General features: G+C 41.6%; 1 pseudogene; it reads right to left on the bottom strand.

The window, feature by feature from the left end:
* Positions 1 to 18,546: 18,546 nt before the first annotated feature.
* On the bottom strand, positions 18,547 to 19,834 carry LOC140713533 (keratin, type I cytoskeletal 18 pseudogene; annotated as a pseudogene).
* Between the last annotated feature and the right edge of the window lie 7,575 nt (positions 19,835 to 27,409).

The raw sequence follows: 27,409 nt of genomic DNA, 5'->3' as shown, positions 1-27,409 counted from the left end.
CGGCTGGGCGCAGTGGCTCACGCCTGTAATCCCAGCACTTTGGGAGGCTGAGGCAGGCGGATCACGAGATCAGGAGATAGAGACCATCCTGGCCAACATAGTGAAACCCTGTCTCTACTAAAAATACAAAAAAATTAGCCGAGTGTGGTGGTGGGTACCTGTAGTCCCAGCTACTCGGGAGGCTGAGGCAGAAGAATGGCATGAACCCGGGAGGCAGAGCTTGCAGTGAGCCGAGATCATGCCACTGCACTCTATCCTGGGCAACAGAGTAAGACTCTGTCTCAAAAAAAAAAAAAAAAAAATTACTTATGTCAACATGTAATGGATTTATTATGAGTTGATATTTTTAAAATTTGTTTTAATTTCTAATGTAGTAGATATTGACGGACATACTTTTTTTTTTTTTTTTTTTTTTTTTGAGACAGGGTCCTACTCTGTCACCCAGGCTGCAGTGCAGTGGCATGATCATTTGCAGCCTCTACCTCTTGGGCTCAAGCTATCCTCCCACGCCAGCCTTCCCATGTAGCTGGGGCTACAGGCACACACCACCATGCCCAGCTAATGTTTTTAATTTTTTTAGAGATGTGGTCTCACTGTGTTGCCCAAGCTGGTCTTGAACCCCTGAGCTCAAGTGATCCACTTTCCTTGGCCTCTCTAAGTGCTGGGACTACAGGTATGAGCCACTGCACCTGGCCAACATACCTTTTTAAACAAAGCGTTTCATTTGTTTGTTTGTTTCTTGGCACTCAGTATATTTTAAGAGCAAAAATGGATCCTGAGATCAAAAAGTTCAAGAATCACTGGTATAAGGAAAATAGCAGTGACTTTGAATTGAGACAGTCCCACCACTTAACTAGCCATCTCTCTACATACCCCATCCCAATATGCACACACTGTAAACATACACATACTCGCACCAATCAAGCTCTTTCTCATCCCCTACTTAAGCAAAACATAAACAATTTAGTTTAACAAATGAATATCTATTGACTCAACAAAGCGATTAAAAGAAAAAATTCCCCAACTGAGTAATTACAGTGGACTGAATGTTTATATCCCCCCAATGTTCATATGTAGAAATCCTAACTCCTAAGGCAATGGTATTTGAAAATAAGGTCGTTGTCTTCATTAATAGGAAGACATTATAAAATAAGTCTCAGAGAGGTTGCTAATTTCTTTCCTATGTTTAAAGACACAGAATAACTACCATTTGTAACTCTAAAGGGTGGTAGGTTATATGTATTCACATTTATTTATATATGCATAAAATATCTCTAAAAATATACAAGAAAGCAGTAACACTGATTGCCTTTGAGGACAGAAGTTGGAGTTGAAGGACAGAAAGGAAGGAAGATCTTAGAATTTTGAACCATGTGAATATATTATATACTCAAAACATAAAGTACAAATTTTAAAAAGCCAGCACAAATCTGTCTTCTTTCCAAAGTATCCCCAGACACTCATCCAGATCCACATGGTCCAACTGACGTTTGATTGTTGTGTCCTTTTTCATGGAACTCATCTTTCTCTACCACATCAGAAGTTCTTTGAATGAAATGACCACCTGCATACTTGTAAGTCTTAGAGTTCCCTGTTTTACTTAACACAGTACTGGGCATAAAGCAAATGTTCAATAAAATGTATTTATTAACTGGTAAGAGCTTGCTCCCAAGGGACTGAAATTCTAGTACTGTGCCAACTTTCCATAGCAAGTTGCTTTTTGTGATGAAAATACATGGGACTGGGTCAGCCAAGGGGAAAACCCAGCACATTCTGATGAGCAGAGGAGAAGTACACGCACAAAAACCTCTTTTTAAAATGTTTGATACTTTATATTTGAAAAAAAACACAGAAGCAGTCATCACAGGAAAGGTAAATTCTTGCTGGACTCCCTACAAGTATTTTATAGTTTGGAACCATTTTTACTTATTTACATAATAGAGGGAGCATGGTGATCTTTCCAACACGGGAGCCTCTAAGAACCCCATCCAGTTGGAAATCAAATGAATTGGGGGATTTTCCGTAATAATGTAATTCCTATGTCTCTTTCCTTGGGTACATTGGTGATGCTGAGTGTTTGCAGAACAATCATTTAGAATTCCAAGGTGTTGTATACCTGAAACAGTAGCAGTAATGGATCAACGTCACATGATTGAAGATCTGTTTGGCCTTCCTTTCAGGTGAGGATGACTGTGATAACATAAAGGGGCTTTCGGTTTCAGCTTGGGCCTTTTGTTTCCAATTTTGAGAACTAAACTTTTGGAATAGATCTCTAATATAGATCCTAAAATGTGTCCATTTTTATTTATTTAGTATTTTTTTTTAGAGACAGGCAGAGTCTTGGTGTGTTGCCTAGGCTGGGCTTGAACTCCCGGGCTCAAGGGATCCTCCAACCTCAGCCTCCTGAGTAGCTGTGACTATTGGCACATGCCACAGCCCCTGGCTCAAATTTTGTACTTAGTAAAAGGTACTTGGCATCACAAAAACAGGGCTTAAATGCTAGCATAGAAAGAAAATCGATAGTTGAGATGATTTCCCATCAGTTGAAGAGGCTGTCACCCAAAAGTTGCAAAGTATCACTGCCTGTGTCCTTCCAATCAAGGGGAAGACACTACTGATTCACACAAAATGTCACCAACAAGATGTTCTGCTTCCCAGGCCTATTTGCATTCTTACAGGGTCAACAATGTTTGATTCAAATAAAAGACTACCTGAGGATAGAATTTCAGATGATGAACCATTTAGGCTTTTCTACTTTCTCTTAAAAATTATCCACTCTCTAAGTTTCCTCCAGCTCTTAACTTTCTTTAATACAATTGCAAATTCAAATGATGAAAGTTTGCATGTTTAAACTTAGAAATTGCCAGAAGAGAAATTTTTGTTTTATTCAAATTTGCTTTTTAAACATTTAGAAAAGAGAAGCAGGGAATTGGGATCACCAGTTGCAAAACCAAATGCTGTTTTTTTGTTTTCAAGAACAAAAGACTTTTTTGTTGGAAACATCAGAGTTGATTTTTATGTTTGCATACATTAGAGAGATAATGACAGGTTTCTTGCATAAATCACCATTACATCTCACACCAGCCTTTCTGATGTTTCATAATTTTCGAAACATATTTCAGTTATTGGCAAGAACAAAACTTTGCAATTTAAATGGATTATCACAACAATTTGACAATTTTCCTCATGTTTTAAACTGAAAGTCACAGAAACACAACAGAGGATATCTGCCACTTGTGATGGAGAAAAATCTTTTCTTGAGTCTTTGAGAGTTTGTTTCAACCAGATCACTCAGGTCCTTTAGTCCCTAAGTCATAAACATGTTTATCCCTTAGCTTAGTTTATTAACACATGGAAAAGCACTTTCAGAAATTTGCCTTATTATTCTAAATTAAAGCTGACTTCCTTCTTTAAAAAGCTGCGCTTTTGTAACTTCAGGTGTTTCCTTCTCAGAGAAAAGAAGTCTATGATTCTGTTTCCCCACCTATGAGGTCAGCCTGGGTGCCTCCTCTCCTGAACGATCATTACCCGACTTGGGCCTGCTCACCAGATTGTTGGATGTTGAAAGGACCTGGTCTGGGGCCAGGACACTTTAGGAATCTCTGCTGTGCTCATGCCAAACTTGGCAGGAAACCAGGTTGAGTGCTCCAGGCCCCAGTGCTAGAGGCCAAAAGACCGGATCCTTCTGTGATGCCTGGCTCCTCACCAGGCAAAGTTGCGGGGGCAGGCAAGGGGGTGCTCTCTTCCATTGCTGAGTTTTTGTCCCCGCTCTCTTGTGTTGGTTGAGAGAGCTGTATCCAGTGATCTCGTACATGGCTACCATTTCTAAAACATTGTTTATTTCATCATTTAAAATTTCTATTTGGGAGTGTTTTATCACATACATAGCATATTTAATCACAGTTCATGTGCATAAATACATAACGTTTATAAATATGTAAAGGAATTCATGTATAAAAATATTTTCTGAAGAGAGTTCCCAATCAAAAAAGTATGGATACCACTGTTCTATGAGCAAAAGTTCTAGAAAAGGTTTCTATGCCCTTTTCCCAGAAGCAATTAAAAAGCTTATTTCTGAGACACAAGAACCAGCTTGAAACAGCTCCAGGTAGCCAAAGATAGGATAATTTGAACGCTAATACAATGGATTGAAACATATTAAATAAATTTAAAATTGATACATTCATAGTATTTTTAAAATAAACACCTTGGTCATCTTTAAAGGATGTTAATAAACCAATTAATTATTCTGAAAAGAATCAAACATTGAACTTTTCTTGTGTGAGCTGTACCCTAGGTTACCAAATATTTAATGAGGGAAATTTCATTCCCTCTCCCTCACTCCCTCTCCACACACAAACATACACAAAGAATAATAGAATATCATCATTTGGCAAATCTCAAATAAGATACAGGTATGACTTTCAGTAGCCACTAACATCACAGGAAGAGAAATAACCGAAGATGACGTGCATCCTGATGGAAGATCCAACACTACCTGCGAGACTGTTCTGCCAAAAACTCAAACCCGAATCAGATCAAGCATCTAAATCTAATAAGCAAGTTTTAGGAAATACAGAGCCCTGCGGAACACCATGGAGTAGGATAAGCCAAACCAGACTGTGGCAGACTCAACTGGAAAGATAACCTGTTTATTAAGCAAATATACTTCAAGACAAAAGCAGCGAGAAGAAAACCTGTAGCTTAAAAGAAACTCAGGACACATAAGCCAAATGCAACTTGTGGACCTTTTTTGGATTCTCATTCAAACCAAATTTTTGAAAAATTATAAGGCAATCGGGGAAGTTTGAACACTGGATAACAGGTAATTATTATTTTTTGAGACCGAGTCTCTGTCCCCCAGGCTGAAGTGAAGTGGCGCAGTCTCGGCTCACTGCAACCTCTGCCTCCTGGGCTCAAGCAATTCTCATGCCTCAGCCTCCTGAGTGGCTGGGATTACAGGCGTGTGCCACCACACCCAGCTGATTTTTATATTTTTAGTGGAGATGGAATTACACCACGTAGGCCAGGCTGGGTCTTGAACTCCTGATCTCAGGTGATCCACCTGCCTCGCCTCCCAAAGTACTGGGATTACAGATAACAGGTAATATTAAACGTTGTTAAAAGTTTTAGGTTATAATTTTATGGTAATTTTTTTATGTCTTTCTCTTTTAGAAACACTAAAGTATTTGTGGATGAAATAATTACCATAGCTGGCACTGGCTTCTGTATACTCCGGTGTGGGGAAGGTGAAAGGTGTACCTTCTGTAGTCTTAGAAGGTATGGGTGAAACAAGAGTGGGCACAATTTTCTGATGGTTGTAGCTACATAATTTGTATATTCAGGGTTATTGTTCCATTCTGTCTCCCTTCATATACGTCTGGAATTTTTCAAGGTTTTTCTAAAGGCTTATGTCCAACAGCCATCCTCCTCTGTATTTCTAAAGCACACACTAGAGAAAATCCTTCTCAGAATCAAGAATTCCAAATGCTGTAGTGGAATCCAGTAACAAAACTAGTTTGAAGGGACCCATGAATCACTGCTGCAGTCTCGCCTCTGAGGAAAAGTCAAGAAAAAGGGAAAGGCAGCCTTAATGACCTTCATGATTGTCTTATGCAGGATTTCCAGTGTTGAAAGAGAAATTCTATAGCATTTAGTGCTCTCAATTAAATATTTCATGCAGGTGCCATAAGGTGGTGTTGAAAGAAATGAAACCTTGTGTGCCCAGTTTCCTGACATCTGCTAAGGCACATCCTCCTCTGGACCTCACCTTACATCTGGAGGATGGGCCAGGGCAGCAATACCGGAGATCAGGTTCAATGAATCTTTTCGTTGAAATATATATACAAAAGGAGGTGACTGAGTTTTTGTTGTTTTTAAGTTTTTTTGTTTGTTTTTTGAGATTGAGTCTCACTGTGTCGCCCAGGCTGGAGTGCAGTGGCGTGACCTCGGCTCACTGCAACCTCTGCCTCCCAGGTTCAAGCGATTCTCCTTCCTCAGCCTCCTGAGTAGCTGGGATTACAGGCATGTGCCACCACGCCCAGCTAATTTTTATTTTTAGTAGAGATGGGGTTTCACCATGTTGGCCTGGCTGGTCTCAAACTCCTGACCTCACGTGATGCACCCATCTCGGCCTCCCAAAGTGCTGGGATTACAGGCGTGAGCCACTGTGCCCAGCCGTGACTGAATTTTTAAAGAAAATTTTATCTTTTTTTTTTTTCCTAATTATTTGTTTTTTGAGACAGTTTCACTCTTGTTGCCCAGGCTGGAGTGCAGTGGCGCAATCTTGGCCCACTGCAGCCTCCGCCTCCCGGGTTTAAGTGATTCTTGTGTCTCAGCCTCCCGAGTAGCTGGGATTACAGGTGCCTGCCGCCACGCCCAGCTAAATTTTTTTTGTATTTTTAGTAGAGACAGGGTTTCACGACGTTGGCCAGGCTGGTCTTGAACTCCTGAACTCAGACGATCCACCTGCCTCGGCCTCCCAAAGTGCTGGGATTACGGGCGTGAGCCACCGCGCCTGGCCCTTGTCCTGTTTTTTTAAATCTTAAAAGTTGCTGGGCACGTAGTAGTTGTCTTTAAGTGTCCACTGAATGAATACTTGTGCATATAGTATTTCATAGGATTCAGTGGGGAGGCCATCCGAGCTGTTCATCAGAACACAGCCTGGGGAGTGAACACAATTTTTTATTTATTTTTATTTATTTATTTTTGAGACAGAGTCTTGCTCTGTTGCCAGGCTGGAGTCCAGTGGCACGATCTCAGCTCACTGCAACCTCTGCCTCCCTGGTTCAAGCGATTCTCCTGCCTCAGCCTCCTGAGTAGCTGGGATTACAGGGATACACCACCACGCCCAGCTAATTTTTTGTATTTTTAGTAGAGACGGGGTTTTACCATGTTGGCCAAGATGGTCTTAATCTCCTGACATCATGACCTGCCTGCCTCGGCCTCCCAAAGTGCTGGGATTACAGGAGTGAGCTACTGCACCTGGCTCACAATTTAAAGGGCATAATCTCATTGGGATCATGACGGCTACCATCGCTTTGGTCCCCCAACATTGCAACTAAAACATTCTAATACCTCGAGCTCTGAGGGCTTTTCCAGATGTATTCATTTTCTGGGGCTGCCATAACCATAAAGTAGAATGACTTGAACAACAGAAGTCTGTTATCTCACATTCTGGGCTAGAAGTGTGAGATCAAGGTTGTGTTGGGGTTGGTTCCTTCTGATGGCTGTGGTGGAAATGTCATGGTTGCTGACCATCTTTCATGTTCCACATGTAGGTGCATCACCCTGATCTTTCTGTCTTCATCTTCACAAGTGCTCTCCCTGTGTGTACATCTGCCTCCAACTGTCTCCTTTTTATAAGGACATCAGTCATATTAGTGCTCACTCTAATAAACTCGTCTTAACTCAGTTACTTCTATGAACACTCCATCTCCAAATAAGGCCACATCCTGAGGTGTTGGGTCTTAGGACTTCCCCATGTGAATGGGGAAAGGAGGTACAATTCAACCCCTAACACTGGGTGACCCTTCCTTCCCAAGACCTCCCTATCCTTGGGGACAATTGCATTTGTTTGAACCGCCTGTCTTCCCAGGAAGGCACTGGGTTACAAGGCCCCAAGTTCCCTTTCTTTGCCTGTTGGCACCAAGATCACCCTCCCACTCTTGCTCCTGAAGCTTTCTCAACACTGCTGTGATTAATGTTGCCTTTTTGGCTCTTGGTGGCCTGGTTTGTGGCTGTTACTTTCCTGTCATTATAGTAGTGTTCTTAGCTCTCTTCTTTTTCACTGCATAGTCCTTAAACCCAAAGAAAAGATTTTCCCTTGCCAGCAAACATCAGTGGCCCAACCTTACACTGGCTATTATATTCCTTGGGCCCCTTTCAAAAGATAGCTTGCTCTTTTGAGGAAGTTGGGATATGGGATCTTGAAAAATATGGTCAGGGAATAGAATATTTCTTCCTTCTTGCCCTGGAGCTCTTCTCCCAGGACAAGACTAATTTTTCTTTTATTTTTCAAGACATGTTATGTCTCTGCTTCAAGGTACCCCAGTCTCCCTAAATTGGGGGTAGCCTTCATCACATTTTTGTCTGAAATTCTTTTATTTTTTTTTTTTGCAACTATGTCTTGTTCTTGTCGCCCAGCCTGGCGCGATCTCAGTTCACTACAACCTCTGCCTCCTGGGTTTAAGTGACTCCTACCTCAGCCTCCCAAATAGTTGGGGTTACAGGCGTGAGTCTGTAATTACACGCCTGGCTAATTTTTGTATTTTTAGTAGAGACTGGGTTTCACCATTTTGGCCAGACTGGTCTCAAATTCTGACCTCAGGTGATCCACCCACCTCAGCCTCCCAAAGTGCTGGGATTACAGGTGTGAGTCACCTTGCCCAGCCAAAATTCTTCATCTTGACGCTCCAAGAGTTTGTAATTTCCCAAAATTTACTACCCCATTTTTCCAAGAATTTGAGGGGGTCACTTATGTGCAAACCAGGTGTCCACAAGCCCCGACTGTGAAAAACAACTTCACATAACCATCATCCCTGCTGTTTGGAGTCTGGCCCAGAGCAAGCATACAAAGAAAAAGCCTTACCCTTTCAAATATGTAAAGTAGACTTCCAGCCACAACGGCTGCATCCTTAATCACAATGCTTCCAGTATTAGAGCTAGAATGATGACAGTGATGGAATGACAATTCCTTAGCTAAAGAGTGTCAAGCATTCCAGCCTGGCCAACATGGTGAATCCCCATCTCAACTGAAAATACAAAAATTAGCCAGGTGTGATGGCATCCCTCTGTAATCCCAGCTACTTGGGAGGCTGAGACAGGAGAATTGCTTGAACCCGGAAGGCAGAGGTTGCAGTGAGCTGAGATCATGCCACTGCATTCCAGCCTCGGTGACAGAGTGAGACTCCATCTAAAAAAAAATAGTGTCAGCCAGGCGCGGTGGCTCACACCTGTAATCCCAGCACTGTGGGAGGCTGAGGCGGGCAGATCACGAGGTCAGGAGATCGACCATCCTGGCGAACACGGTGAAACCCCATCTCTACTAAAAATGCAAAAAATTAGCCGGGTGTGGTGGCAGAAGCCTGTAGTCCTAGCTACTTGGGAGGCTGAGGCAGGAGAATGGTGTGAATCCGGAAGGTGGAGCTTGCAGTGAGCCGAGATCATTCTGCTGCACTCCAACCTGGGTGACAGTGCAAGACTCCATCTCAAAAAAAAAAAAAAAAAGAAAAGAAAAAGAATATCGTAAGGAAGAGAAAATATATTTACTATTCATTACAGGAAAATGGATCTTCATGAAGGTTTTCATCCTCTTCATCTTCACATTGAGAATAAGCTAAGGAGCATAAAGAAAGGATGAGTTCATGTCCTTTCTAGGAACATGGATGAAGCTGGAAACCATCATTCTGAGCTAGCTATCGCAAGAACAGAAAACCAAACACAGCATGTTCTCACTCGTAGGTGGGAATTGAACAATGAGAACACTTGGACCCAGGGCAGGGAGCATCACACTGTTGTGGGTTGGGGGAATGGGGGAGGGATAGCATTAGGAGAAATACTTAATGTAAATGATGAGTTATTGGGTGCAACAAACCAGCATGGCACATGTATGCATATGTAACAAACCTGCACGTTGTGCACAGTTACCCTAGAACTTAAAGTATAATTTAAAAAAAGAATAGGCTAAGGAGGAGGGATTAGTCTTGCTGTCTCAAGGGTGATCTATAAGTGTACCCACACAGTTCAAACTCGTGTTGTTCTAATGGTCACTGTATCACATTTCATAATCACCCTCTCTCCACATCCAATATAATATGGGTAGCTTGTCAGTTTCACAAACATAAAACATCCACAAAATGAGAATGTTGTCTCAGGAGGTGTGGTGAGAAGGATTCGAATCAGAGGAGTTTCTCTGTTCGAGGGCCTTGATATGGGCAACCTTTTCCTCAGTGTCTAGAAAGGGTGAAACTCCAGCTGCAGCTTCCTGGTAGAAAGGCTGTTGCCATGGTTTCTGAGGCAGGCGTAGAGTCAGAAATACCATTTTTTTGCGTTTATATACGGAAAAGATAAGACCTCACTTTTGTTTTTCTTAGCACATCTTTAGAAAGGCAACAGCAGGAGAATAGAAAGTAGGAAAAACTAGTGTTAAGAGTTACTGAATTGGCCAGGTGCATTGGCTCCTACCTGTAATCTCAGCACTTTGGGAGGCCAGGATGGGTGGATTGCCTGAGGTTAGGAGGTTCAGACCAGCCTGGCCAACACAGTGAAACCCCATCTCTACTAAAAAGAAAATACAAAATTTAGTCGAGTGTGGTGGCGGGTGCTTGTAATCCTAGCTACTCAGGTAGGAGGTAGGAGAATGGCTTGAACCCCGGAGGTGGAAGTTGCAGTGAGCCGAGACTGCACCACTGCACTCCAGCCTGGGTTACAGAGTGAGATTCTGTCTTAAAGTAAGTAAGTAAATAAATAAATAAATAAATAAATAAATAAATAAATAAAATTAATCCTAGGATCAGAAAAGTTAAACTTCTTTTTCTGTTATACCTATAAGAATTCATAATTCGGCCGGGCGCGGTGGCTCAAGCCTGTAATCCCAGCACTTTGGGAGGCCGAGACGGGCGGATCATGAGGTCAAGAGATCGAGACCATCCTGGTTAACACGGTGAAACCCTGTCTCTACTAAAAAAAATACAAAAAACTAGCCGGGCGAGGTGGCGGGCGCCTGTAGTCCCAGCTACTCGGGAGGCTGAGGCCGGAGAATGGCGTGAACCCGGGGAGGCGGAGCTTGCAGTGAGCTGAGATCCGGCCACTGCACTCCAGCCTGGGCGACAGAGCTACACTCCGCCTCAAAAAAAAAAAAAAAAAAAAAAAAAAAAAAAGAATTCATAATTCACCCCAAAAATCAATTGACATATTGTATTTTTTATTGACTTATCTTCTTTTTCTTTTTCTTTCTTTTTTTTTTTTTTTTTTTTTTTTTTTTTTGAGACGGAGTCTTACTCTGTCACCCAGGCTAGAGTGCAGTCGTGTGATCTTGGCTCACTGCAACCTCTGCCTCCCGGGTTCAAGTGATTCTTCTGCTTCAGCCTCCCGAGTAGCTGGGACTACAGGCACATGCCGCCATGCCTGGCTAATTTTTGTATTTTTAGTAGAGACAGGTTTCATCATGTTGTACAGGCTGGTCTGGAACTCCCGACCTCAGGTGATCCGCCTGCTTTGGCCTCCCAAAGTGCTGGGATTACAGACATGAGCCACCATGCCCAGTCTGACTTACCTTCTTCACAAACTGGTTTTGGCTCATTGGCTGGAGCCTGGTTGCTTGTCTCCCCAGGGCTCTCCCTACGTGGGTGAACTGAAGGAAATCACACTTCTTATTTTTTTCTCTCAAGCATGTTGGACCAGCTGGAACTTGTCTTTCTCTCTGAAGCATGTTTCTTTCTCCAGTCAAGAGAACCTGAGTTTCTAGCCATAGTGTGTAGCATGAAGCATATAACTTTGATCAGGGTTTGTTTCTGTTACGTAAAGGGAGATTTTGTTCTGCTAAAAGTTGACAACATGTTATTACTTTTGTGAATCTCTGCTGCGTTTTTGATCAGAGACCTAAGGAGGGGACACTACAAAGAAATGAAAACACAGTTTTTGTGCAAAATGGTGACTCCTGTGTGTGTCTGTGTGTGCTGGGGTGGGGATGGGACTGGTGGTGTGCTTGCTGAATGTAAGTGCCGGGCTGTGTTTCCCTCAACACTTCCCAGATACATTTTCAAGCATTTCGTCTCTCATTGTGTCCTAAACCTTGACCAAAACCCACAAAGTATTAGAATCTCCCTTCAGGAGATGAGTTTTAAAGCCTCCTTTCTGAATATAATTCTGACATGCGTGAAAAGGACAGGAAGCATGAAAGTTTAGCCTGAACTCTACTTCCTAGGACTGAACCCACCCAAAAGGCATTATTTCTTTTGTCATTATTATCCTTTCCAGATAACATAACATCCTTATACTCATAACATCCTTATGAGTATCTTTAAAATTACATTGTAAGCTGCAGGTAAGGCAAGCTCTCTCTTTCTTTGCCCAATATTTTTATTGCACTTTGTAGTCACCACTTCAGCATGCATCTCATCATTCATGGTGCCATTTCACTTCAGCATGCCCAGTACTGCAGGTGGCACTTGGAGATTCAAGAGATCACAGACTCTGCGCAGGGGCACGAACACTCTCAAGGAGGGCAGTAAGGTAAGAAAAAAAAAAACCAAAAAAACACTGCAGTGAAACAAGGGTTGTAGCAGAGGTAAGCATACACTGATGACTTCAGGTCAGGCTTGATCCTCCTGCAGTGGTTCTTACCGAAGTGGGACCCAGTGCCCTATTCTAATAACAAATGTTTGGCAGCATCTCCTTAACATCCCGAAGAACAATTCATAGAAAATATAACTTGCCTGCACACCTCCAAAAAATCAGAGTACATTTAGGGCAGCAAAAATGCCCTGTATGATACTATAATGATGGATGCATGTCATTATACATTTGTCTAAATCCACAGAATGTACACCTAATGCAAACTATAGAGTTTGGGTGATTACAATGTGACAATTTAGGTTCATCAGTTGTGACAAACATACTACTCGTGTGTGTGGTGAGGGGGCGGTGTTGATAATGAGAGAGGCTATGTATGTAGGGGACCTGGGGGCATATGGGAAGGAAATCTCTGTACCCTTTTTTCAATGTTGCTTTGGATCTAAAACTACTTTTTTAAAAAGTCTTTAAAAGATCAATATAGGCCGGGTGCGGTGGCTCAAGCCTGTAATTCCAGCACTTTGGGAGGGTGAGGCGGGCGGATCACTGGAGGTCAGGAATTCAAGACCAGCCTGGCCAACCTGGTGAAAACCCATCTCTACTAAAAATACAAAAATTAGCTGGGCGTGATGGCACACGCTGGTAATCCCAGGTACTTAGGAGGCTGAGGCAGGAGAACCGCTTGAACCCAGGAGGGAGAGGCTGCAGTGAGCCAAGATCATGCCACTGCACTCCAACCTGGGCGACAGAGTGGAAAAAGAAAATCAATATAGTGCCTGAACTGTAATATGAAGGAGAAAACCAATGAAAGTAATCTTTAAAAAGTCATGCATTTTAATATGCAAATATTCCAGCACAACTACACAGAAAGACATAGAAAAGCCAGCCACTTGTGCCTGTTTATATTTATAATGTTTGATTTAATTTATGTATATTACTTTACTATTTTATTACATTTCAATATATCTAAATTATATTTAATATAACAATATATTTTAATTTATATTCAATGGAACATATATATATGTGTGTGTTTTATTTTTCTTCAATTTTTTTGAGACAGTCCTGCTCTGTCACCCAGGCTAGAATGCAGTGGCATACACATGGCTCACTGCAGCCTCCACCTGCTGGGCTCAGGTGATTGCCCTGCCTCAGCCTCCTGAGTAGCTAGGACTAAGGTGTGCACCACTACACCTGGCTAATTTTTAAATTTTTTATAGAGACTGGGATCTCACCATGTTGCCCAGGCTTGTCTCTAATTTCTGGGCTCAAGGACTCCTTCAGCTTCAGCCTCCCAAAGTGCTGAGATAAGAGGCATGAGCTACAATGCCCGGCCAAATGAATATTTTTGACTTTTAAAATATTTAACATTTTGAAATCAGAATTAAGTTATTATATTGTTCACAGTAGTATACTGTGAGGTTTTAGATAGAGAGAGCCAGTCATAGAATGTCTAGGAACATACAATGATGTGGTGTGTTTATGTGGTGACTCAAATAGCATAAATGGCATTGCTCTTCCTGATGTGATGTTTTTGCAACGAGTAACTGTTAATAAAGTTTGAAACAGAAAAAAACAATTTCCCCTGAACTTATATCAGAATTGAATAACTGGAAAATTCAATGTATATAAAATCACACAAGAGAAAGCTCTGTGTTTCATGTAAAGTGGAGTTCCGTTCTAAGCTCTGCTAATTCTAATTTATCTCCATGAATTCCCAGAAAATCGTCTTAAAATTTTGTGTGAGGCAATACAGTGCTTCATTGAGCAGGGCAGTCCACACACTACAAGGCATACTTTATCCCAGGACCACCCATCAAACATCAAATCCCATAACATTCCCCAAACAGCCAACCAACCAGAAACCCTCCGTAAGTCTCTCTCTCTCTCTCTCTCTTTCTTTTTTTTTTTTTTTTTTTTTTTTTTTGAGACAGAGTTTCACTCTGTCGCCCAGACTGGAGTGCAGTGGCATGATCTTGGCTCACTGAAAGCTCCGCCTCCCGGGTTCAAGCCATTCTCGTGCCTCAGCCTCCCAAGTAGCTGGGACTACACACCACGCCCAGCTAATTTTTTGTGTTTTTAGTAGAGACTGGGTTTCACCATGTTAGCCAGGATGGTTTCCATCTCCCGACCGGTGATCCCGGGTGATCCACCTGCCTCTGTCTCCCAGCCCTCCCTAGGTTTCTAAAATACCTGAGGAGGCACCTCATCCCTAGTGAAAATCCCTGGTCTGAGATCTCTTCTAGTTCTGAAATTCTGTGGTTCTTTTTATATACTATATCCCCAAACTTAATCTAATTAATTATTTGTAATACCTATTATGTGCCTTATCATTGAAGGAAGCAAAAATAACCTTGTGTCTTCTTCCTTTGCAAAGACTTTTACAGGCTTATCCCTAATGCCCAGCACAGACCAACACCAATAAGTACTTTTGGATGTATGCATTTTTATGGGGAGGATATTCCAGCGGTATAAGACACGAACCTTTTCCTTACATTCTATGTTGCCACATTTCCAATACATTCTAATTGGGAAATTAAGAATAACATGTGACGACAATAAAAGATCAGTACAAAATAATATTTCATTAAGGGGTGCATCTTGTAGATTGAAGCTATAAGTATAATAAAGTGATAAGAGAAATTACTGAGATACTCAGAGAAGCTTTCCTAGTGAGTAGAATTGGAGCTAAGGCATGAAGGAAGGGTGGAACTTGGGACTTGGGTGAGAAAGAGGGAAAGCTTTCCAGAGAAACTGAGAGGAAGCAGGGCCCAGAGTCAAGAATGTGCAAGGTCTGTGTGCAGAATAGGGCAACAGAGTTCACAGTAACGAGGAGTGGAAACGTTGGGATGAGGTATTTGGACCAGATTTAGATGAGACTGGAATACCAATTAGTTGAAACTTATTATTTGAAAAGTTTTAATAAAAGCCAAGCTATGCACTGTCTTAGAAACCCAAGCAAACTGCTTACCTTGTGGGGTAAAATGAGTGTGGTTGACTGAGGACCATACCATTGGAAGTGGTAGAATAGAATAGTGGTTACACACCTAAATTTCAAGACAAATAGGCCTGGGTTCAAATTCTGGCTGTGCCTCTACTAGGATCTTGACCTCTTGAGCTTCAGTTTCCATTTCTAGAATGAAGCAAATGATAGTGGCTACCTCAGAGGATTATTATAAAGATAATATAAGATGGTGCATGTGAAATGTTTGGTGTGTCGTAACAATTTGATTACTGATTAAGTGTTGGTGACAAGGAATATCAACTGTATATATATCTCCAGACTTACTGGGTGGCTGCTGAGGGCTGTGGGGAAGGGTGGGGAGAGGATTCTAGAAGTAATGCTCTCTATCCTTCCTTTTATTATTTGGGATTCATAGAACAGCTGTTTTCAGGGGGTGATGATTAAGGAAAGTTCTTTATGAACACATGATTTTCTATCTTACCTATTGAACTTAGTGTTTGTTGATAATTTGTTACTTATTTTGTTGCTTTCAAAGAAAGGAAAGTATTTGTAACAGTGATTTCCTGTATGTCTCAAAGGCTGTGGCACAGCTACTGCATACAGTGAAAAGTCGGATGATTTTTCTTTTCTTGTGGTGCAGGTGAGAAAAGACTTCTACAGAGAGGGAGAGCTCCTTAATTTGGTTAATTCAATCTTTAGCAATATTATTTGGATCAGCATTTCTAAAGTTGCATGAATATAAGAATTAGCTAGAATACTTGTTAAAAATACAGATCCCAGACCCCTTCTCTGGAGAGTCTAGTTCAGTTTATCTGGGCTTCCTACTAAGGCAGTTGTAAAATGCAGTGATAATAGCTGATGATTATTGAGTGTCTACCATGCATCAGTCACAATTCAAAGTTCTTTATAGGTATAAACTGAGATCCTTGCCATAATTTTAAGAGGCAGGTGCTAATACCATCTTCATATTAGAGATGAGTACCTAAGCAGAAAGAGGCTAAGACTGCAGAGCTAGTAAGTAAAAGAACCAGGATGTGAGCCATCTAGCCTGGCTCCAGAGCCCATGCTTTTAACCATTACCCTTCCCAGCTCCACCTTATATACAGACACCTATGCTGTAGTTTGAATGCTTTCTTCATATCACCAGAGCAAGTAAGGGTGATGTTCTGTTTTGCACATTTGGTACCACATTTAAGATAGAAATGCTTTTTTAAGGAAAGTATGTAAAAATATATATGAGAGAAAAAAAGTTGTTTTTGGTTTTGTTTTGTTTTGTTTTCCCAAGACGGAATTTCACTCTTGTTGCCCAAGCTGGAGTGTGGTGGCGCGATCTTGGCTCACTGCAACCTCTGCCTCTTGGGTTCAAGCTATTCTCCTGCCTCAGCCTCCGGAGTAGCTGGGATTACAGGCATGCGCCACCACACTCAGCTAATTTTGTATTTTTAGTGGAGACGGAGTTTCTTCTCCATTTTGGTCAGGCTAGTCTCGAACTCCCAACCTCAGGTGATCCGCCCCCCTCAGCCTCCCAGAGTGCTGGGATTATAGGCATGAACCACTGTGTCCAGCCAAAAGTTTTTTTAAAAAGAAGACGACATGGGTGCAGCACACCAACATGGCACAAGTATACATATGTAACAAACCTGCACGTTATGCACATGTACCCTACAACTTAAAGTATAATAATAATAAATAAATTAAAAAAAAAAAAAAAGAAGACGACATTAGCTAGCTGTGAGATAACTTCAACTGAGCTAAATATGTGTAACTGAAGTCCCTAAAGGAAAAAGGAGGAATAAAAATTACTTCATAGAGGAATGGCTAAATTTTTTTTTTTTTAAATCGAGGAGAACCATAAACCCACAAAACCAAGAAGTTCAGTGAGCCCCAGACACAAGAAGCACACACAAAAAAACTAAACAGTGCATATTATAATCAAATTGCCTAACACCAGTGATACATTTTTAAAATCTTAAAAGCAGCTAGAGGAATAAAAAGACACATTATATACAGTGAGCCAAAGATGAGAATGATAGCAGACATCTTACTAGAAACAATGAAGCAAGAAACAGTGGAATTGTACGTTTATTTTGTTTTTTATTTTTTAATTTTTGAGACAGGGTCTCACTCCATTGCCCAGGCTGGAGTGCAGTGATGCAATCATGGTTCACTGAAGCCTCGACATTTTGGACTCAAGTGATCCTCCCAGCTCAGCCTCCCAAGTAGTTAAGACAACAGGCACACACCACCACGTTCAGCTAATTTTAAATTTTATTTTTATTTTTTTAAGATACAGGGTTTTGCTATGTTGCCTAGGCTGGTCTTGAACTCTTGAAATCAAAGTGATCCTCCTGCCTCAGCCTTCCAAAATGCTAGCATAACAGGTGTAAGCCCAGCCAAACAATACCTTTAAAGTACTGGGGAAAAATCCTGTCAATTTAGACTTCTACACCAAGTGAAAATATAAAGGAAAAATTGTTTTTTTTTTTTTTCAGACAGATAAAAACTAAAAGAATTCCCCACAGACTGACATGTGTTACATGAAATATTCAAGAAATTCCTACAACCAAAAGAAAATGATACCGCATAGGAATCTGGATCTGCTCAAAGGAATGAAGGGCACTGGAAATGTTTTCATGGTTAAAGATGACAACACATATCTCCTTGATCTTAAAGGAGCTCCTCAGGCATTGAACCATTTTATACATGGATGGAGCAATAAATTTAGCACTGATGACTGATGCAGGATATTTTGCAGCTAACTCAAATTCTATTTTGCCAACTTTAGTACTGTTGATCCTAAGTCATCCCTCAAAGATATAAGCAACCAGCTTAGAAAAAGGCTCAATGATTGATGCTTTCAAGTAGCTTTCAGTTTCTTGAAGATAAACTTGGACTCTTTCTGGTCTTGGGGAAGACCAAACTTTTTTTTTTTTTTTTTGGTGAGACAGGGTCTTGTTCTGTTGCCCAGGATGGAATGCAGTGGTGCCATCATGACTCACTGCAGCCTTGACCTCCCAGGCCTTGGCAGTCTTCCACCTCAGCCTCCTGAGTAGCTGAGACCACAGGCATGTGCCACCATGTCCAGTTATTTTTTTTTTTTTATATCCAAGGTCTCATTCTCTCACCCAGGCTTCAATCCTGCCTATAGAATGAGAAAAAATATTTGCAAATCATTTACCTGATAAATGGTTAATATCCAGAATATACAAAGAACTTCTGCAATTCAACAACAACAAAAAGGCAAGCAACTTGATTTTATTTTTTATTTTTGACCTCTGAACTTTTTATTGGCCTCCAGCTCCCAAAAGGTACCTTGCTTCTGCTGGCTTAATGTCTCAGAACTTTCATGTCATTGATCTCAGACACCACTTTGCTGTCCACTGTCTTGCAGGTGGTGATCTTTTGGATGGTTTGCATGAAGTTGCTGTTGTCCAGGGCATCACCAAGATTGAAGTCCTCCCCGTCATCCAACAGGCCATGGTAGGTGGCGATCTCATACTCCTGGGCCTGATACTGCCCCTCTGCCTGGGATGCAGCAGGACCACCTCCAGGTGTAGCAGGACCCTGTCGAGCTGCATAGTGTAGCGGGCCTCCACCTCCCTCAGGCTGTTCTTCAAGCTGACCCTCAGATTTCTCATCGAGTCCAGGTCGATCTCCAAGGACTGGACTGTACATCTCAGCCCTGTGAACGTCATCTCAGCAGCTCTGATCTTGGAGGACTGTGCAGTGACCACTGTGGTGCTCTTCTCAATCTGCTGGGACCAGTACTTGTCTAGTTCCTCTCGGTTCTTTTGAGACAGCTCATCGTATTGGGCCTGGTTGTCTGCCATGATCTTGCTGAGGTCCTGAGATTTGGGGACATCTACCTCCACAGTCAACCCAGAGCTGGCAATCTGGGCTTGTAGGCTTTTTACTTTCTCTTCATGTTCTTCTTCATGAAGAGCAACTCCTCCTTGAAAGCCTCAATCTCTGTCTCCAGCTGCAGCCTAGTGACATCGGTGTCATCTATGACCTTGCAGAGCCCATGGATGTTGCTTTGCACAGACTGGCACATGGCCAGCTCTGTCTAATACCTGACTCTAAGGTCATCAGCAGGAAGATGAGCATTGTCAATCTGCAGAACGATGCAAGAATTGTCCACAGTATTTGCAAAGATCTGAGCCCTCAGGTCCACATGTCTTGAAGCAATGTCCCCAGCCTCTGACCTGGGGTCCGTTATTTTCCAGGTACTCCCAGATTTTGTTCTCCAGCCTCCAATTCTTAGTCTCCACACTCCTCACCCTGTCCATGAGGAAGGCCAGGCAGTAGTTCAGGCTTTGCATGGTCTTCTTCTCATTCTGGATGCCCCCCCCCCTTTCCTGCCAGACCCCCACCCATCCCTGTGGCCAGGCCACCGGACCCCAAGCCGTCCCAGAAGCTGGTGGAGCAGGACACGGAGATCCGGGAACCAGAGCCCTCTGCGCCTGCATAGACACTGGCAGCTGTTCTGATCGGTTGGGCGCCATAGCTGAGTGGCTGAGCGGAGCCCAGGGACCCGTATTTGGTGGAGAAGGTGGAACGAGTGGTGAAGCTCATGCTGTCCGGGAGGAGAGCAAGAGGACAGGACTCAGGTTTTGCCAACAATGCAACCTGATCTTAAAATGGGTAAAGGACTTGAAAGCTGTTTCTCCAAAGAAGAGATACAAATGGCTAATGAGCAGGTGAAAAGATGCCCCACATCACTAATCATTAGGGAAGTGTAAATCAAAACCACAACAAGATACCCCCTTATATGCAACGCAATAGCTATCATTAAAAACAACAACAGAAAATAACAAGTGTTAGTGAGGATGTGGAGAAATTGGAACACTTGTGCATTGCTGGCGGGAATATAAAATGATGCCACTCCTCAAGTATACCTATGTAACAAACCTGCACGTTGTGCACATGTACCCTAGAACTTAAAGTATAAAAAAAAAAAAAAACTGGAAAATTGACAAGGGACTAAAAGGAGGGCTTTTGGGGTATTTTCCCCAATCCTGGTTCAACAGACATTTACTTATTACTTACTATGTGTAATTGCTACCTTTTATGTATCTATAAAATATATGTGACAGAAACACATACAAAAAAAAAAGATAATCCAGAAAAATAAATGTTAGCAACATCCCTGCAAAAAAATAAAAATAAAAGTAAAAAAAAAAAATGATGCCACTCCTGTGGAAAACAGTATGGCAGTTCCTCAAAAATGAAAAAATGGAATTTTAAAAAATTAAAACTTTAAAAAATGATCCAGAAATTCTGCTCCTGAGTATATACCCTAAAGAATTAAAAGCAGGATCTCAAAGAGATATCTATGCACTCATGTCTCACGTTCATAGCAGCATTATTCACAGTAGTCAAGACGTAGAAGCAACACAAATGTCCACCCATGGATTAATGAATGGATAAAATGTGGTATATACACACAATAGAATTTTACTTGGCCTTAAAAAGGAAAGGAATTCTGACACGTGGTACTGCATGAATGAACCTTGATGACATTATGCTAACTGAAACAAGTCAGGCACAAAAGGACAGATTTTGTATGATTCACTTATATGGGGGTACCTACGGTGGTCAAATTTGTGGAGCTTATAGAAAGTAAAATGGCAGTTGCCAGGGCCTGGTGGGGAGAGGGAAAAGGGAGTTGTTGTTCAATGAGCATAGAGTTTCAGTTTTGCAAGATAAAAAGAGTTCTGGATATCTGCTGCGTAAAATGTGAATGTGTTTACTACTGAACTGCACACTTAAAAATGATTAAGATGGTAAATTTTATGTTATATATACTTATCACAACTTTTAAAAAGGATGGCTAGGCACGGTGGTTCACACCTGTAATCCCCAGCAGTTTGGGAGGCCAAGATGTGCAGATCACCCAAGGTCAGGAGTTGGAGACCAGCCTGGCCAACATGGAGAAACCCTACCTCTACTAAAAATACAAAAATTAGCTGGGTGTGGTGGCGCATGCCTGTAATCCCAGCTACTTGGGAGGCTGAAGCAGGAGAATTGCTTGAATCTGGAAGGTGGAGGTTGTAGTGAGCTGAGATCACACAGCTGCACTCCAGCCTGGGAGACAGAGCGAGACACCGTCTCAAAAAAAAAAAAAAGAAAAAAAAAAGAAAAGATATTTCATGCCATGTGACACTCATAAAAGTGATTCATTATTTAGTTATAAAACAATGACATCTGAGATTGGTTTGAAAAAGAGAACTGCTCACATCAAGAGTCAGAGAGATCCCAGGGTTCACTTCTGATTTTGTCAGTGATCCAGAGTGTATGAAATGCAATTATTGTATCTTTTCAGGATTTGTTCAAATACTATTACTGCTTTGTAAAATATCTGGGTATTTGGGGTGTGAATAGGATAATATTTATAAAACTAGAGTCTCTTTACCAAAAAACAAATAGTTTAAACAGAGAAAAAAATGTGATCAGTAGTGTTATTATGCTACTTCTGTAAACATTATCATATTATTAAAAGGAAATCTGTCTATATAACTAGTCTGGGCTAGATATCTAAGCATGATAGGCCCTTTGTTACAGCAAGTAATATTTAGTTTCCAGAAACTGGTGTTCGAAAGCCTGCTTTGTACAACTGTCGAGGTCTATTATTACAAGGATTTATTTTTGGCACTGGATCCTGGAGCTTTGGTTAATAGCAGTCAATGGGGTAATTCTAGCCTAATTCTGCAAGTGTTCTTATGACGGTGAAAGTACGTTACCCATAAATCATAATGACGCTCAGCAAAAGAGCTCAATATTTTATTGAGCCACAAGAGCATGGTAATTGCAGTTCCCATTTTCCATAATCATGCTTTGTGGGGAATGTTTTTATTTGGAGAAATGCAAATCATTTTTGGAAACAAATTCCATGACAATTAATATCCACATAATAAAAATGCATTCAATTCCGGAAGTTTAATTCCAGAAGCCTAGATTCAGATTCCCCAGAGAAGTTTTTATCTGGCATTCTTGATGCTAAAAGAAGTAATCCCAACAGCAGCCAGTTTACAAGTGGAATTGTTTAGATGACCCGTCTAGATTAAAATTTGCCCATTTGAGAATGAAATGTCATTTCTTCCTGTTTCCCAGCCAACTTCCTTTTTCCATACCTTATCAGTTATTTTGCGTGCTTAGTTTTTGTGCTATCTCAGTAGTGAAGAAGGAAGAACAAGGGAATCACATAGCAGAAACAAGGGTCCTTTGACAAAAAAAAAAGAGAAGGCATAGATTATAAACTAGAAGCAAGAACTATGTCTTCAGCATACAGAGCTCATGGTGCTCAGCACTTTATGGTCATTAGAAAGCATTATTTAAAATTAAATGAATTTTAAAACCACTTTACCATGCAGAAAATTTACCTATTATTTTTGTAACTCAGGGCCTGTGGCTTTTAAATTTTAGCAATTTTTTTAAAAGGGAATGTTAATGAAAGTGAGACCATTTTAAATTAAGGCAATTAAGGAAAATGATAATGAAAACCTCTCTGTTGACTGTCTTTCTTACCTTACCATTTCCAAATTGTTGTTCATTTGTGTAATCTATGTGAGATAGAGCTGATTCAATAGAATTGCCTTTATAACAACAGTATACTTCATTGAGATGATTATATGCAATTGATTATAAACTGCTATTTCTATGTCAATTATTTCCTTAAGCAAACTTTCATTCACATATGACATATCAAATACAGCCTTCTGTTAATTGTTAGAAGCATTACAAAACACATACAACAATATCAGAATAATTTATTTAATGCTACTTTATTTTTAAAAAGTGAACCACAATCTCATTGAGATAGAGATTTCAATTTTTCACAGTTTCCTTAGATTGTGAAATAAGCACATCTGGGCAAAGAAAGAGAAGTACAGATGAAGAGGAAATGTTTCCTATTCTTTCTTTGGAAGTCGTTTGTTTACATGAAAAAAGTTACTTTGCAATGAATCCGATTACGTTCCTTTTGTATATTTACGTGTTTATCTCCTAGAAAATGAGCACTCCACAGTGTAGGAGAAAATCATTTCAAGTACGTTGTGGGTCAGAATTGCGCCCATATCAAAACAAATGGTCATATAAAATAGTTCTAAATCAATCTTTATTTGTCAATATATCCTTACTCTATTTACAGAAGTTACTGATGGAAGTCATAATACAATTTGCAAGCTAACTTTACATTTTTCCAAAAGATGAGATAATTTAAGGATGTGAAGATACAAAGGCATCTGCTGCTTCAGATGACTCAGAGATGGAACCATGAGGTCATTCCCCAGGGAGGGAGAAGGTGAGAATTCCTGTCACCAAAGAGACTGAGGTGGCCTGGCTTTGAGTCTCACATTGCTTTTTTTCCCCTACTTAGTTGAGACATTTGTCTTCAAAACTAAACCTTGTGGAGAGAGGGTAACAATTTCAGATCATCTCCACTGGTTAACATACCGAGAGCCGGGACTAGAAACAGGACCACAGCTGTATATAAAGTAATCTCAGCAAGTCAGGAGGAAGGTGGGCCATTCTTTGAATCCAGGAACATTCTGGAGTCCAGAAGAGGGGAGCTGTGTTAGATGAGTGGAGGGAAAAGCTAAGTGCAGAAGGGCTCTGGCCCCCACGTTTTGTGTGGTTTCCTGGAAGAAAACCTCTCAGCAATGTGCCCTGGTACAACCTAGGGTTGCCAAGGCCAGGCAGAGACAGGCTGAGTTACCTTCCCTGGGTGACTCTGCGTGGTGTGGAAGGGACGTAGAAGTGCCTGCAGGCCCTTGGGGATTATTCGTTAGTCATTCTGGAGAAGCTGTTTCTGGGAAGCTTGCTAGGGTGGGTCACCAAGGTCAGGGCAAAAATAACCTGTCCCCAAGGCTACAGCAAGGACCATGCAAGTCAGGGGATGAACAGGCATCAGGACCAGACCCCAGAGCTCTACTGTGTCCCTGTCACAGCGAGGGACAACATGATGCTTAGTCAGTCAGGAGGACCTCCTGGCAAGCAGACCATGATGATGTCTACATCTGAAGCCAGAGCCCCCAGCCTGGGGCAGCATCAGGAGACTCAAAGGGCGGTATGTGGGCCCTCAACACTCTCCAATACCCCATCCTCCACTTTCCCATCACCAGGACATGTGTCAGCTCATGTGTCATCTTGGGGAAGAAAGGGAGATAAATTAAAAGTCCAAAAGAGACAATTTCATCTTGGAAGAGACTACGTTACCTGCGAAACATTGTCTCTTTATATTGTTGGATAAGTTTGAATTGACCAGATTTGACTAAATGTAGTCTTCACCCCTTACCCAGAGAGTAGGATTTTGGAGGGATACTAGATCAGTTGCAGGAAAGTGTAAAGGCTTTTCTTTGTCCTGAGTGTAGGGCGCAAATTCCAACACTCCAGAATGACTAACAAATAATCCCCAAGGCCATTGCTGGTGGCTTATTGTCACCTGTTCCTCTCTTCCGGTGGAGCTTCTTCCAACTATTTCCAAAATAGCCAGAGACCCGTGGGCCTCCCACTCCCCTGCACTGTGATCTCTCTCATTCAGCGGGCAGTCACCTCCAGAACTGACCAGTTTAACTGGAGGCTGGCTGAGGTGCCCAAGCAGGAGGTGCCTGCGCCCACTGCGTTAGGAACTACCCCTTTGGATGTTGCCCTGAGGGGAGAGAGTGTCCAGTAGCAACAGGGGTGGGTGAGCAGTTAGGGGCTCAGGGCAGTGGCTATTTTCCTACCAGAGTGGGAAAATGTCAGTATTTTAACAATCGGCATAGCCAGACTGGTATGCACTAACTGAATCCAAGGAAGTTCCTACCTTTTCTCTCCCACTTCCAGTCAGAGCCTCAGACTCTGGAAGCCTCTTACTCCCCTCATTCCACCTGCCAGAGTTCCCTCCTTAACACAGTCTCAGCCCCACCCACATAGCAGGAGCTGGTGTGGGGAGTAAGAGGAGTAACAACCGCAAGTGAGGGTCTTGGGAACTTGTCCAGGGCTGAGTTAGGAGAAAATGTTGTTAGTGAACCCCACTGATACCCTGATCACATTTTTCAGAGAAACAGAATATAAATGGTGGCTCTATATTGGAATGAGTACTGCTGTTACACTGTTAGATTGATGTTTATGGCACGAACCTAATTACTCTTTATGATGTTGCTTGTATGAAAACAATACATTTACAAGTTTCTGTAGAACAATGTATAAGCAAGTCTTTCAGATACAAGCCCTTCTACTTTGAGACTACCAGAGTGATTTTTTAAAAACTATATGCATTAGGGCCAGGCGCGGTGGCTCACGCCTGTAATCCCAGCACTTTGGGAGGCTGAGGTGGGCGGATCACGAGGTCAGGAAATCGAGACCATCCTGGCTAACATGGTGAAACCCCATCTCTACTAAAAATACCAAAAAAAAAAAAATTAGCCAGGCGAGGTGGCGGGCGCCTGTAGTCCCAGCCACTTGGGAGGCTGAGGCAGGAGAATGGCGGGAACCCGGGAAGTGGAGCTTGCAGTGAGCTGAGATCGCGCCTCTGCACTCCAGCCTGGGCGACAGAGCAAGACTCTGTCTCAGAAAACAAACAAACAAACAAAAACTATACGCATTAATATTATAAATGCTAAGAAATTTATGAGAGACTTCAAAATGCTTATACAACACAAGAAAAATAGTTTAGCAAAAATTAGGGAAAAGGGAAAATAATGTTAAGAAAAATAAGATGAAGCCATAGGTAATTTATGGTTTTAAAATGCATGTCTAGGCTGGGCATGGTGGCTCATGCCTATAATCCCAGCACGTTGGGAGGCTAAGGTGGGTGGATTGCTAGAGTCATTAGGAGTTCAAGACCAGCCTAGGCAACATGGCGAAAGCCTGTCTCTACAAAAAAATACAGAAAAAAAATTAGCCAGGCGTGCAGTTGTGCACCAGTGGTCCCAGCTACTTGGAGGCTGAGGTGGGAGGATTGCTTGAGTCTGGGGTAGTAGAGGCTACAGTGGGCCGTGATTGTGCCACTACACTCTAGCCTGGGTGACAGAGCAAGGACTTGTCTCAAAAATAAGTAAATAAATAAAAATAAAATAAAATGCATGCCTAAAGGCAGGTCCTGAGCTTCCTACTAACCAACACAAAGAATGCAACACACTAGTTACATGATTCCTGAGGTTTTATTTTGGCCTTATTTTTCAGAAAAACAACAACAACGACAACGACAAAACAATTGTACCTGGTACTACCGGCTGAGAAAAATTTCTCCCATGGATCTTCAACTGAGGACTCCGTGCAATACAGTACCTAACATAATGGATGAGGTTTAGTAAGAACTATTCAAACATTTTGTCTACCTTGTTGCCTTCCCTTTCCCAAGAAGGACTCTTCTGAGATGAGGAAAGTAAGGCTCAGAGAAGTTCAGTAACTTGGCCAGGCCATACAGCTAACGAGGGGTGGTGCTGAGGCTTATTGAGTCTGTTGGTCATCTAAGTCCCTGCTGTTGACCACTGCTTTATGAACAATAACGCTGGAATAAATACAATCAGTTCCATGTGCTATTTTAATGAGTTCAACAGCCAATGATAAAAATGTGTGTCAACAAAGGAGCAGGTTACTTTCAAACTGGAAGCCTAAAGCATTACTTGTAACACAACTTAAATTTCTTATATTCAATTCTTATTTTGTACTTCCCACTAGTAAATTACTAGGAATCAAAAAATATGGCTGTTCTTTTTCAAGCTATAAATATTTCTCTAGCAAATATAACAGGTCACATTTTCAAAATTCTGTGTTTTCCCTCTCTCATAAATCATAGCTCTCACACAGACAATGAAGGGTTTTCTCACTGCCTGTGAGAATTAAAGTACAGTTTTCCATTACAGAAGCTTCTTTTTAAAATAGACTGCAATCTTTCGTCAAATATTTCAGCTCTGTGGAAAATAACTTAGGTTTTTTCCTACTTGCAAAAGAAATGTTTCCTCTTGAAACCTGTTGGAAATAAGGAATAGGCTATATTGCTCCATCAAAGAAAAGCTTATTACTTCTTGGCATAGTATTTTTCTTTTGTGTCAAGTTGAACGGTGGTATTAAGTGAATGCCCACAAAGCATCTTAAAGGCTAAGGAAGGATTACACTAAAGGCTAAGCCCTGAGACAGGTTTATGTACCTTGCAGGGCACTTTCC

The sequence above is a fragment of the Chlorocebus sabaeus genome, chromosome 15 (assembly GCF_047675955.1).
Source record: "Chlorocebus sabaeus isolate Y175 chromosome 15, mChlSab1.0.hap1, whole genome shotgun sequence".
In the NCBI taxonomy this organism is placed as follows: Eukaryota; Metazoa; Chordata; class Mammalia; order Primates; family Cercopithecidae; genus Chlorocebus; species Chlorocebus sabaeus.
The sequence above is the reverse complement of the archived record's forward strand: the minus strand, read 5'-3'. Positions and strand labels throughout refer to the sequence as shown.